We start from the raw sequence: 12,466 nt of genomic DNA, 5'->3' as shown, positions 1-12,466 counted from the left end.
AGTTTAGTTACTTCACCTTATTATTTGAATTGTCAAGTTTTCGTTTTTTTTCGGCCGTTGACAAAAGCGGCCCTTACACGAGACAATATTATTGTCAATACAAGGAGTATTGACTATACTTTTGATCGTGTAATGGAAACTTCATTGGATTGACGAAAATATTGTCAAGAAATCAAAACTGCTCATCAATCCGACAATATTTTCTCTCCAGAGAGAAACCGGCGACACGACCACACACTTCGAAGCAAAATCGCAATAAAAAGTGTCCGTGAGTGATTCACTACCAGTTACCACAGTATTGAGCGTCCCCTTGTTTTTTAAAAAAATAGTCTTCTCAAGCAACACTGTTCTGGTTGCTACGGACTGGTTACTGTGTATTTTACAACTATTAATCGAAAACGGAATCACCCAGAACGGTGCACTTCTTACCTGTATGGTTGTTCGTGATGAAATGTCAGAAGCTGTTCTTTTATAATACGATTGACCTGTTGCAGTCATACCCAACCCAATTGGTCATGGCATGCTATGCATTGATTATTATGAATTCGTTTGTACCCACACATCCACCTTCTCCTCTGAAAAAAAATATCAGGGTGCCTAGAATAATAATATCTTCACAATTAAATAATCGTGTAATCGCACATAGAGGAATTTCTCCACCTGTTAATTTACCATCGTGGTTGTGAGTTGTGTATACCATGCAGCGCTGCCAACTATACCGATTTCTCGGTATTTATACCGATTTTTGGACTCGATACAGGAATACAGATATGCTCTCTCAAAATACCGATATTTCAATTTTCATACAGATAAATACCGATTTTCAGTTTTCGTGTTGGATTCCATAGGGGTAAACCAGGTCGAGCGACCTTTTTTTTTTTTTTTTTGGTCGCAAAATCAGTTTTCGCACTAAATTGATGTTTGATTTTTCGAGAAAGATATTGTACAGATAGTTTTTTTTCGCCAAATACAGATTTTTGGAAAAAACAGTTGACAGCACTGATACCATGGTTGACTATAGTCCAATCCACGTGCGAATGTGTTGGTGTAGCTATTCTCAGCAGTTGAAAGGTTAATGCTAGTGTGAGTATGTCGAAATAACCCAGAGAATTTTGTCGAGCCGCATCGTGCCAATTATTGAAGACATATATGCAATAAAAAACACTGCAATGCCAAGAGAACAGTTGAGAAAGACATAAAATCGTTCATGAAACTCTATACCACGTAATGGTACTGTCTTCTACTTGGTTCATTAGTCCATAGCTTACGAAATTCTATATGCTTTTTTCGCAGTGTATGATTATGAGTCAAAAATGTTTTTCCTCAGTGTAAAATTGAACCCACAACAAACTTTGACTTCGGCTCGCACACATTCCAATTTCGTATATGAATAGATCTGCGCACTCTGCATCGGTGTGAGTAACTGAGACGTCAAATTGCTCAATTGCTCGGTCCTATCTGTCAAACACCCTCATTGAACATAACTAAAAATTGAGTGACACATCACTCAAATTCATTAAAAGTGCACGTACTCTAAACTTGAGTTACCACGTATCTACTCATTTTTGAGTTAAGGGACGTCAAAACTTGAGTAATTTCTACTCAAAATAAGAAAAAAATATTTTGTTCAAAATTTGAGCAAGTTCAGCTCAAAATTTGAGATCCTTACTCTCAAAATGAAGAAATTTTTCTTCGTTAATTTTTTTCATATACAAAGTTAATCTTCTTTCTTTTGAATGCGCAAAATAGTGATTCAAAACCGTTTCCTTTTGAACGGTTTGGAGTCAAAATTGAATTATTTTAATATTCTTCACTAAGCACAATTGAAACCACAAAACATCTATGATTGACGTTGATTCATGTTTTCAAAACAGCATCTAGAAACGGCAATGGAAAACGACGTATTCTCGCATTCTTTATTTCGATAAGAATATTCCGAGAATGAAAACGCTCTGAACTGCAAGTATTTTTTTCACTCAAATGTTTAAACGCTCAACGCTTACTCTAATGTATGAATAAATGCGAGAGAACTCATGACAATGAGTTTATTTTACTCAAATCCATACTCAAATTTTGACATATTGTTCCAGTTTATTAATTTGAGTAATCGAAACTCAAACCATGAGTTATGTTCAAAGAGCGTGTATATCATATATGCTAACTGCTTGGATCAGCGCTGCCAATTATTCCGATTTTTGTACTCGACACAGAAAAACAGACATGTTATCTTAAAATGCCAGCCATCTGACACCGGTATGTAAGCACCAGCCATTTGAAAGTACACCGATTACGTTGAGACCCTCGTGTTTTGGGCCCCAAACACTGCGATGTTTTGATACTCATCGTGACTTTCAAATTGTGAAAATCACCTCCACTTGATGATCTGCTATATTTTAGGTAAATTCACAAGTTATTGTGTGAGAATCGATCTAAAAATCTCTAATTTTCGTGCAATAAACAAGGTGAACCATAAAACTTTGCAATAAGCTGATTTTGAAGTTCTGATTCAGATTTTATCAAGATGGCGTCATGACAGGGGGCCGTCAAATACAGATAATTAAGTTTTCTGACAGATAAATATAGATTTTCTGTTTTTGTGTTTTTTTTTGGTTCCATAGGGTTAAACCAGGTGGAGCGAAACCAGGCCTCACTAAACAGATTTTTCGAGATAGACAATGTACAGATTGGTTTTTTCGCCAAATACAGATTTTTCAAATAAAGATGGCAGCTCTGGCTTGGATTCTGAAATTGTGTATCTCAAAATGCAAGGGAAAATGTTCAAAACTCGCTCTTTGTTCTTTTGATGATTTATGAAATGATTTTTGTTTATATTAGAGGAGTGAAACTGATTGAAATTTACATTATAATGATAGGTAACTTATCTTTTATAACAGATATATTGAACCATTACTATTGTTATTAATTATTTCAGAGAAGTGCAAAAATTTAGGTTTCATTTTCCTATCGTTCAAAAGAGGAGACATATTTTCAGATGCATCTGAATGAAATCAGATATCATAAACGATATAAATCGGATATTTGATTTGTGGTGATTAATAGATAATGTAATAAAGATTTTTGTTTTGCTGTATTATTACATACTGATTCGTTCTTGCATTCACCTCATTTGTTAAATGGCAAGTCATCTGTTTGGCCTGGCTCAAAGCCCTATTCGTCAATTCTTGATTTACCTTGTCCAAACACTGAATCGATACTGCGTATATCAGACAATTATCGCTAATACAAATTGCGACCTTTGCAAAATGCAAATATGCAATTCCAATCACTTCAATCAAATAAAACACTTTAGATTCACATTGAATAGATTTTTTTATGATTTCGGAATGAAAGTAACGTGTATGAAACCCATACGAATAAGTTAAGACTCCTAGATCTGGTATGAAGTGATAGCACTCAACAAATTGTCCAAGGTATATTTTTGTGTTCCTGTATCAATAAATTTTCTGGATCTTCAGATATGCAGTAAACAATCAGCAGTGCGTTTTCAAGTATCACAGAAAAGCATCCAGTATTTGATGCGAAATGAATACCGTTTATAGTAGCTGGGAAAACCTTAACTGTTACTACCTCATAGCCGTCTCCTGTATCTAATCCAAAATACTCCGTTGTCGATCGTCGATGCAGAAAAATGCTGCAACTATATGCTTCTGGTCTTTTCTACTTATTGATTCGAAACACGTTTTTTTCCAAGAGAGATAGTATATTTTAGTGTTGAATGTTCGCCTTGTTCCGTTAAATCGTCTAGTACTTCCATAGTCATTATTAACAAGATTTTGAGCGCAAATCGAATCTTCCAAGAAATACGGACACTACATACGTTAACATACTTCTTGTATTACTAAAATCTTCTCTCCTTCTTTCTTTGTTTGGTTGGAAAGATTACAATGCCCATACATCCATCGATTTCGTTTATAGTCACATGGACTTCATTGTTTTTGACTACCGATAGAATCTCGCGGCGTTATAACACGAAAAAGTTTCATTCATTTTTGAGAATCACTCGAAATTCTAATACACTGTCCACTCACACGTCACACGTTGAAAGAACTATCGGAAGTAATTAATAAAACCACTGAAAACAATAAATTCGAGTATTGTTCTATCGTTAAAAATTACTTATAACGCAAATGTGCGCGATCTAATGATCCGCTTTATGATGCGCGATTATTGAAATCCGCTTATTTTTTTTTATTTGCACGGCCACGTTGCCTGCTCTCCTTATGCGCGACGTTTCCGGTCCGCTCATTTACATTTAAATATTTGCGCGACCTTCCTGATCCGCTCTGTGATGCGCGATTTCATGAATCCGCCTTTTTCAATGAAAATTGTTATCATTTTATCCATGTATTTTATTGCGCGACCTTCCTGGTCCGCTTATGATGCGCGACCATAGTGATCCGCTTATTTCCGTCATTTTCAACATTGCGTAATCAATGTAAAATGAAAAACTGCGTGCCAAATAGTACCAATATCTGAATAGATTCTGTTTCGTTTTGGGTGATTCCGTTTCCATGCGAGATGGTTCTGAATAACTTTGCTATTTCAATTGCGCCTCCTGGCAGGATCGCCATTGTGTATTTTACAACTATTAATCGAAAACGGAATCACCCAGAACGGTGCACTTCTTACCTGTATGGTTGTTCGTGATGAAATGTCAGAAGCTGTTCTTTTATAATACGATTGACCTGTTGCAGTCATACCCAACCCAATTGGTCATGGCATGCTATGCATTGATTATTATGAATTCGTTTGTACCCACACAGTTACCAAGAAATTCCAGCGAAGTAAATAAACAAAAAAAAATTTTCCAAAAATACATGATTTGAATTCAAAAATGGATCCTTCTTTGATATGGGAAAATAAAGCTAGAATCCAACGATATAACAGTCTCTTCGTAGCCAGTGGACGAATTAGAATTTCGGGATGCAGACAGGTATCTGCACAGGCACTCTAGGTATATGGTATAAACTATCTGTTGGCTTCATGCAAATTTGATTCATTAGCTGAATATGTATAATGAACGCGGAAATCACGAGCAGTTTAAGCGACGACACGACCTGACACTCCGAAGAAAAGTCGGCATTAAAAGTGTTCGTAAACGATTTACCACCGGTTACCATAAATTGAGTGACCCCTTACTAATATAAAAAAATAATCTTTTGAGCAACACTGTTCTAGTTGCTACGAACTAGTTACCAAGTGACCAGTGTTAAAATAAACAAACAGTGACTCTTAGCGTGAAATCGGATTGTCTACGAACATTTACAGCTTAAGGATAATTTGATGCTATAAAATCCCTTGCGAATATGTTTATTTTGTACAATATATTTTAATTAATACATAGGAATAACTCATTCCAGATTTTTGTACTCAAATTGGTCTTGTTAGTTGATGGCAAACTCGGTTTCCGGTTCCGAAAGCATTGGAAGTATTGTTCAAAACACTCCACATACAACTTGAATCGATATCTCATGTAAACGATAATAAGCAAGAAATCGGTGTAATGGATATGATTTGTTTGGTTTTTGTTTTTTTATATAATTAACTTATATTACTGTGCTAATATTTGTCTGGTAATAACATTTGATAGTAGGCTTTCTGTTTTTATTCTCTCAGAGAATTTTCGGAATCTTCCGTCATGGATAGGAGAGCTTTATTCCAGATGTTTCAATCGTTCGGGCTTGCTCTAAATAGATCTTTGCTAGTCATGAACGGTTGTTGCGTTAATTCAACACTCTAGCTATAGTGAAATAGATCGGATTTGTATATCGACATATATTTTTTTTTTCTTGTTTTTCTTTACACTTAATTGACTAAGACCAGAATTCATCCATCTCAGCTCGGTTTATACGACAGCTGATAAAAATTGTGCTGGTAGGAAAATTCCAAGACACGGTGACACAAGATTTTCCACTACAATTGAAACAAGCCTCTGGCAGCGGCCAAAATCGTCCTCGATCGAATGTTCGGCTTGTGGAATGGCATCAACATTTGTTTTGTTTACATTGTAAAATCTGTTTAAAACCAGTAACCAAGGTTATGGTAACTGTTATTCAAAATCAATAATTTATCAACTTGTGCTGCCAGTTTCAACATTTTTTCTAGAGATTTCGTTTTGACATTACCAGTTACTGAGGGGTAGTTAAATTTGCGATACAGTTTCGATAGGCGAGTGGCAGGTCGTGTCGTCGGTTTAAGTTAAGCCAGAAGATATTGTCAGTAACGATACTACCAATTCCAATGTGGCAAAGATGATAACAAACCTCTAGATCTATCCGTTCCGTAATTTACTGACGCAGAGATTCACGGACAAATCTAAAGTTATTTTCTTCGGTGACGAAAAATAAATACACGAATAATACAGGAATTGTATATATACAATGCAAAGCGGTCAGACCAAGTTGCTTGTGATAGTGAGTTTGCGACCAGGCTGTTGAATCTCATAACAATCGTCAGTCTGATCCGACTGTAAATAGTTTGATGCATTTATTCAATATAACAGGAATCAATTTTTCAGAAGGTTTCGAATGGACCTTCCATTGCAGAGAAAATCAGAATTCATTTCTTAAGCGATTTCACGGTGAAAATGAAGTACCAGTGCATAAATGTGACATGCGGGCGATGCATACGAGGAGCTCTTAAAGTAAACTGCCTACCTAAGCGAAAGTATGAGCAAAATTGATAGCATTCATTTCAGTTTTGTGGAAAAGTATACTACACAATGTTCTTTTTAACCTAATCAAGTTGAAAACAAATATTTTAGGTTCTAGCACCTACAACGACCGTTGTAATAACAAATCTTCGTGTGAAATGGGGCATAACCTCGAGATTACCTTTCTCTTTATTTATTTTTTAAATTCACAATTGTTGGTACGGTTCTAAAAAAAATGTCAGTTGTGTGTTTGTATTAATAATAGAACGATTTCATTTGGACACTAGAATATATCACAAATTTTCTAATAGTTAATATACTTATCTAGTCTGGATTGGTTCTGATAAATAAACTGAATGTAATCCGAAATTATTACCCCTATTCGACGTCAACATTTCAAAAGGTCCTAAAAACAATTGACAGATTCTCTTTGTTTATTTTCTCTTTCGACTATATCTGCGTTATTATACAAACGTTCGTTACATATTTGGTACTGTTGGAAACATGGGGATATTGTCTTTCATTCTACATAAATAATTTGTAGGTACACGTGAAAATTAAGGAGATATTCACAAAAGAGAAAGTAAACAAAGAGAAACTCTCATTGATTTATGTGCCCTTATGAAATGTTGACATCGTATTCTGCATTTCGATCGAATTAGAATATTTCGGCCGAATGTAAAAATTTTCATTCTGCATTTCGATTGAGTGATGCTTTTTTATGGAAATCTCGAACTCTAGATAATACAAAATTTGGTATTAGTCCAAAATATAACGATTCGATCGAAATACCGAATAGGGTTGTTACGCAATCTTTAGTACAGTTTGATATCTAATAATCGAACCTAGTTTTGGTTTATCTGATTTTGGCATATAAACATATGTCATTAGAGTGCTAACGCAGGCCATGGAGATTGAGCCTGGAACTTAGTTGGAACCAAATTGTGGGAGCCAGCTCTAATGCGCAGTGGAAATAAGATGATGTATTCTTCCATTGCCGACATTTTCCATCAATTATTGGAAATTCAGTATTTTTTCGCTGTACACCTGTCTTTATAACTCTTATATTATTGTGTATTAAACCGGAGAGTTGGGTGCCAACCACAACACAGTTGTAATTTATTTATAAGATTTCTGAGTACTGGCTCTATGCGTTTCTACATGTTAATTTGATAGACATACACAAAACATATATAGGTCGAGTTTAAGGCACGGAAACTGACAAAAGGTATCAAACTCTGACTCTTCTACAACGATCACACTTCCGTATACTCTGAATGTACACTGAAATGAAAATCTTACTTATATTCATCAGATTTGTCATATGAATCGTATGCAGAATATTATTTATAAAGGTTATATGAAAACTTATAACTTATAATTTAAAGTGTACGTTAAATCTAAATAGACGTTACCATAATGAAAGTTATATAAATATTCCATATAATGTATATTGAAATCCGATGAAACCTAACTCGTTACATAATTTATATTCATTGGATGCGTCCTATGAATCGTACGAAGATGGTGTTTCATAAAAGACATATGACAACTTATGACCTTTAATGGAACTCTACATAAAATCTAAATGATGTTCAATAAATATACAAGTTATGCGAAAAGTTGATACAACTTAAGCCAACATAATTTTGATATTCATTACACTTTTCTATTAATCGCATGCTGATTATGTTTAATAAAAGTCATGCGAAAACTTATAAATTTCATTGGAAGCGTACATCAAATCGGCAACAAGGAAAAAAACGAGACAGCTGAAGAAAATAACAAGAAATAATATTTTAACCAAAGAAGTAAGTGTAGTTGAAATTTTAAAATAATATTTTATTATGATACTCTTTATATACGAAAAATATAACAATAAGTTTTTAATAAGATAATTATTTTTATTGTTGTTTTTTATTCCCTTAAGCACCATAATCCCAGTATTTTTTTCTGATTAGAATCTTATATGTATCACTTATTTAATCAAATAGCAATCATTTGATCTATATATAACTGCTATATAGAACTGAAATGACCTCCATTGAAAGTTATATATAAGTTTTATAAAACTAGTTATATGGTATAGATAAATCTATCTATATTAATTCGAAATGAATATAATATGCGCTTCATAAATTGTTTCAATGTATGTTGTGTGGATATCTAGTAATAGTTATAGGGCGTGCCAATAAATTTGTTTCAGACTGGAAATTTTATTCGTTATATGAAAATCTAGTAAAAATAACGTTACGAAGAGTTTTATGTTTCATAAGATTATCTTATATTTTTGACATGATGTTTAATACACTTTGTAGCTATCATTGGAAATGCTAATAGTGAAAAATCGTTAGAATATCATATAATGTGAATATGAAAATTTAGCTCAGTGTAGCTATCGAAAACAAGGTCCTTTAGGTTCAGCAGCTATCGAGAAGGATTTGCGCTCAATCCGACGGTACAAGACATGTAAACAACACGTTAATCGAATCGTTGCTAGGACATCGATAACTATTAGTCGAAAATAACAATTTATCGGCCAAGGTTGCCAGTTTAAAAAAATCATGCGAACTCGTTTTGACATTACGATTTACTGAGGGGTAGTTAAATTTACGATACAGTTTTGATAGACGAGTGGCAGGTCGTGTCGTCGGAGAAACTGTTAAATATGTGCAATTACCTCTTCTCTCAATATTTTAATGTTCAGTTGCAATATTTAAAGCGCCAAACGCTAGAATTTTTTGAAAAACTCGGACTGAAGTTATCAAGCCAATTGGATTGATGGTATTGACAATACTTTGGATTGACAATAATATTTACTAGTATGAGCTACGATTAAACATGGAAAATCTTCAGAAATTTGTGAAATTTAGTTAAACTTTTTAAAAAAGAAACCAGTCCAAAGTTGACATTTCAAGTACTATAGAATGCTTAGCGATCGAGTACCACTTATTTTGGATACTTGTTATTCCCGGGCATTTGAATAATTATGTAATGTCTTTTGTACTGAAAACCATTTTACACTCACAACGTAACGTTTTTTTATACTAACTTTTCTAGCAGATGGCTGGACCGATTTTCACTAAACCAGATTCGAATGAAAGGCCTTGTGATTAGTGTAAAAATTCCAATTTCGAATTACTTACCACTTGAACTAATTACTTACTACTTGTTCATTGTGCTCAGAGGGTAAGTGTGTTGAAATTTTATATTATCACTTGAAGGGGTGAAAAAAAATTCGTAAAAAATGTCTAAATCGGGCTCAAATACTCACTACTCCAATCGGTGGGCATTACCAGTAGATGACCAAACAAGCCGATTCTGGTTATTTTTTTATATGATAGCATAAATAAAAAAACCTAGATTCCCCAGCGTAATAGTAATGGAGTTAAGCAACCCGTGACACCAAAAGCGCCGTCTGGTGTAGAATGGGTGCGTAAATGCTCCTTAAATGCATGTACAATGTTGCCTGCACAATTAACACAACCAGGCAACTTTATGCATGCATTTTAGGAACATTAACGCACCCATTCTACACCAGAAGGCGCTTTTGGTGTCCCGGGTTGCTCACCTACATTACTATTACACTGGGAAATCTATTATTATTTGATTTATGATAGTAGCTAATGGAAAAAAGTACAACCGTTTCTCACTAGAAGCGCTGTTGGTGTCTCCGTACAATGGGAAATCTATGTTTATTTGATTTATGATGATAGTATTATTAATATGAGAAAGGGATCTTTACACCACTAGATGTATTGAAACATTTTTCTTAATACTAAGAGAAGAAATATACTTTCTTCGAAAGGATCTCAACGGGTGTACTTTTTTCCATTATAGTATGTTCACATTAGCGCTGATATCAAGTGATATACGGATATACTTGATATCCGATGATATCATGTGCGATATCACATGATATCCCATACAATTTTATGTCATCGCGTATCACCATTTTGGCATGATATCCGGGATATCATGTACGATATCATGTCGAGTTGTCAAAAATCGCTACTAGCAACACGGATGATGGCATTGAACGTACTCATTTATAAACGTCACTTTGAGAGTGACAATAAACAATCATTATAATTTTAAATTTTCAACGAATACTGGGGTTCGGAAACCATTCATTGCAAGACTTCAATTATTGATTGAATTGTAGGAGAGAAAAGCAATATTATTGATCTTACTCCTAATGGGAACATTCAATATGACAACTTGATTGTCAAACGATATCATTTCGATCATATGTGAACACTTCGACATGATATGCATATCATCTCGGTATATCAAGTGATATCAGCGCTAATGTGAACATGGTATTAGCTACTGTGGTTGTGTTAAATGCGCAGGCAACTTTTTGCATGCATCTTAGGAGCATTTACGCACCCATTCTCCACCAGACGGTGCTTTTGGTGTCACGGGTTGCTCAACTACATTACTATTACAGTGAGAAATCTATGTTTATTTGATTTATGCTATCATAAAATAAAATTTAAATTGGAACTCCAATGAAATGAAATGATAAAGAAGTTTCATGTAAGGAAGGTCACGACAAGCAAGAATGTCGCGAACTGGGACATTGGATAGTCTACCTTGGGTACGCAAGGAATTTATTAGTTGAGATCTGAGCTTTGTTTTGAAGAGAAATACTCCACGCATGTCCAAACGACATGATCAATATCGCGATAACCTTTGCCACATGTACAATGATTAGTCTCGGAAAGTCCAATTCGAAGGATATGTGCATCCAATGTGATTGTAATGAGTAACTATCAAATAATGTTAGCATAGTTTTAGGATGTTTCATTCATATGTATCGCCATACACAAACGGAACCCCAGAACAAATTGAAGTAGGTCTTCAGGAAGGTCAGTTGTCGGTCAAAGACAATCTCTGATTTCTAATTATCAATAATAACAGTGATTGCGTCGCAGAATGGCTATCGCGGATGTGTAGAGTTAGAACGCTCTTATAACGTAGTTCCACAGCAAATATAATTTTATTGAAAGAAATTTGTTTGAACATTTAGGGGTTTTGTTGGTTTGTGCAAAAAGCACATATTTTATTTCTATAATAGAAATTTGTTTGCTGAAGATTGTTAAATCAGTCAAGCCTAACCTATATTAAGCCATTTTTTATTCTACAATACGGTATGGCCACCATACCACAGACTAGCAGACATGACACTATAAGTAAATTCTTGTAATAATAAATTTTCGTGGAACACTAGTTCCACCTGTATTCAATTCTCTAACTTTTTACTATCGGTGCCAGTGCGGTAAAATTTCATTTTCAATCGAATAATATCACTCTCACACTATTGAAAGATATATTTTGTTACTTCAAGAGATCAACTGACGGTGGTTAACCTGAGCTTTGATTTGAAGAGAATCGATTGAAGAACTGAATGCTGTCCGTTCGGTACGTCAGCGAACGTTGTCTATGTCAGAGTGTGAAGTTTACTGCAGTAATGAGATTGTCAGTGTGTTTCACATTCGGTTTCAATTGAATTGAATAAAGTTTTACTGCACTGATCGGTAAAACCCTTGTGTTATGTAAAAGTTTTATTACAAGTTGGTTTCACCCCTCCCCCTCTTTTGTCAACACAGATCATCTGCTTGCAATGATGCCTGATTTCATCATGCTTTGTATAATAATTGAAAATGAAGCGTTGCAATAAATTATGGGATTACGTTGATAACTTTTTGGCGATGTTTGAAAGAAACAATTTATTTTTATTCCGAAAAATGACTACTCAGGTACGATTTTTGGATTGTGGCATGTACA

This window comes from Malaya genurostris, chromosome 3 (assembly GCF_030247185.1).
Source record: "Malaya genurostris strain Urasoe2022 chromosome 3, Malgen_1.1, whole genome shotgun sequence".
Classification (NCBI taxonomy): domain Eukaryota; kingdom Metazoa; phylum Arthropoda; class Insecta; order Diptera; family Culicidae; genus Malaya; species Malaya genurostris.
The sequence above is the reverse complement of the archived record's forward strand: the minus strand, read 5'-3'. Positions refer to the sequence as shown.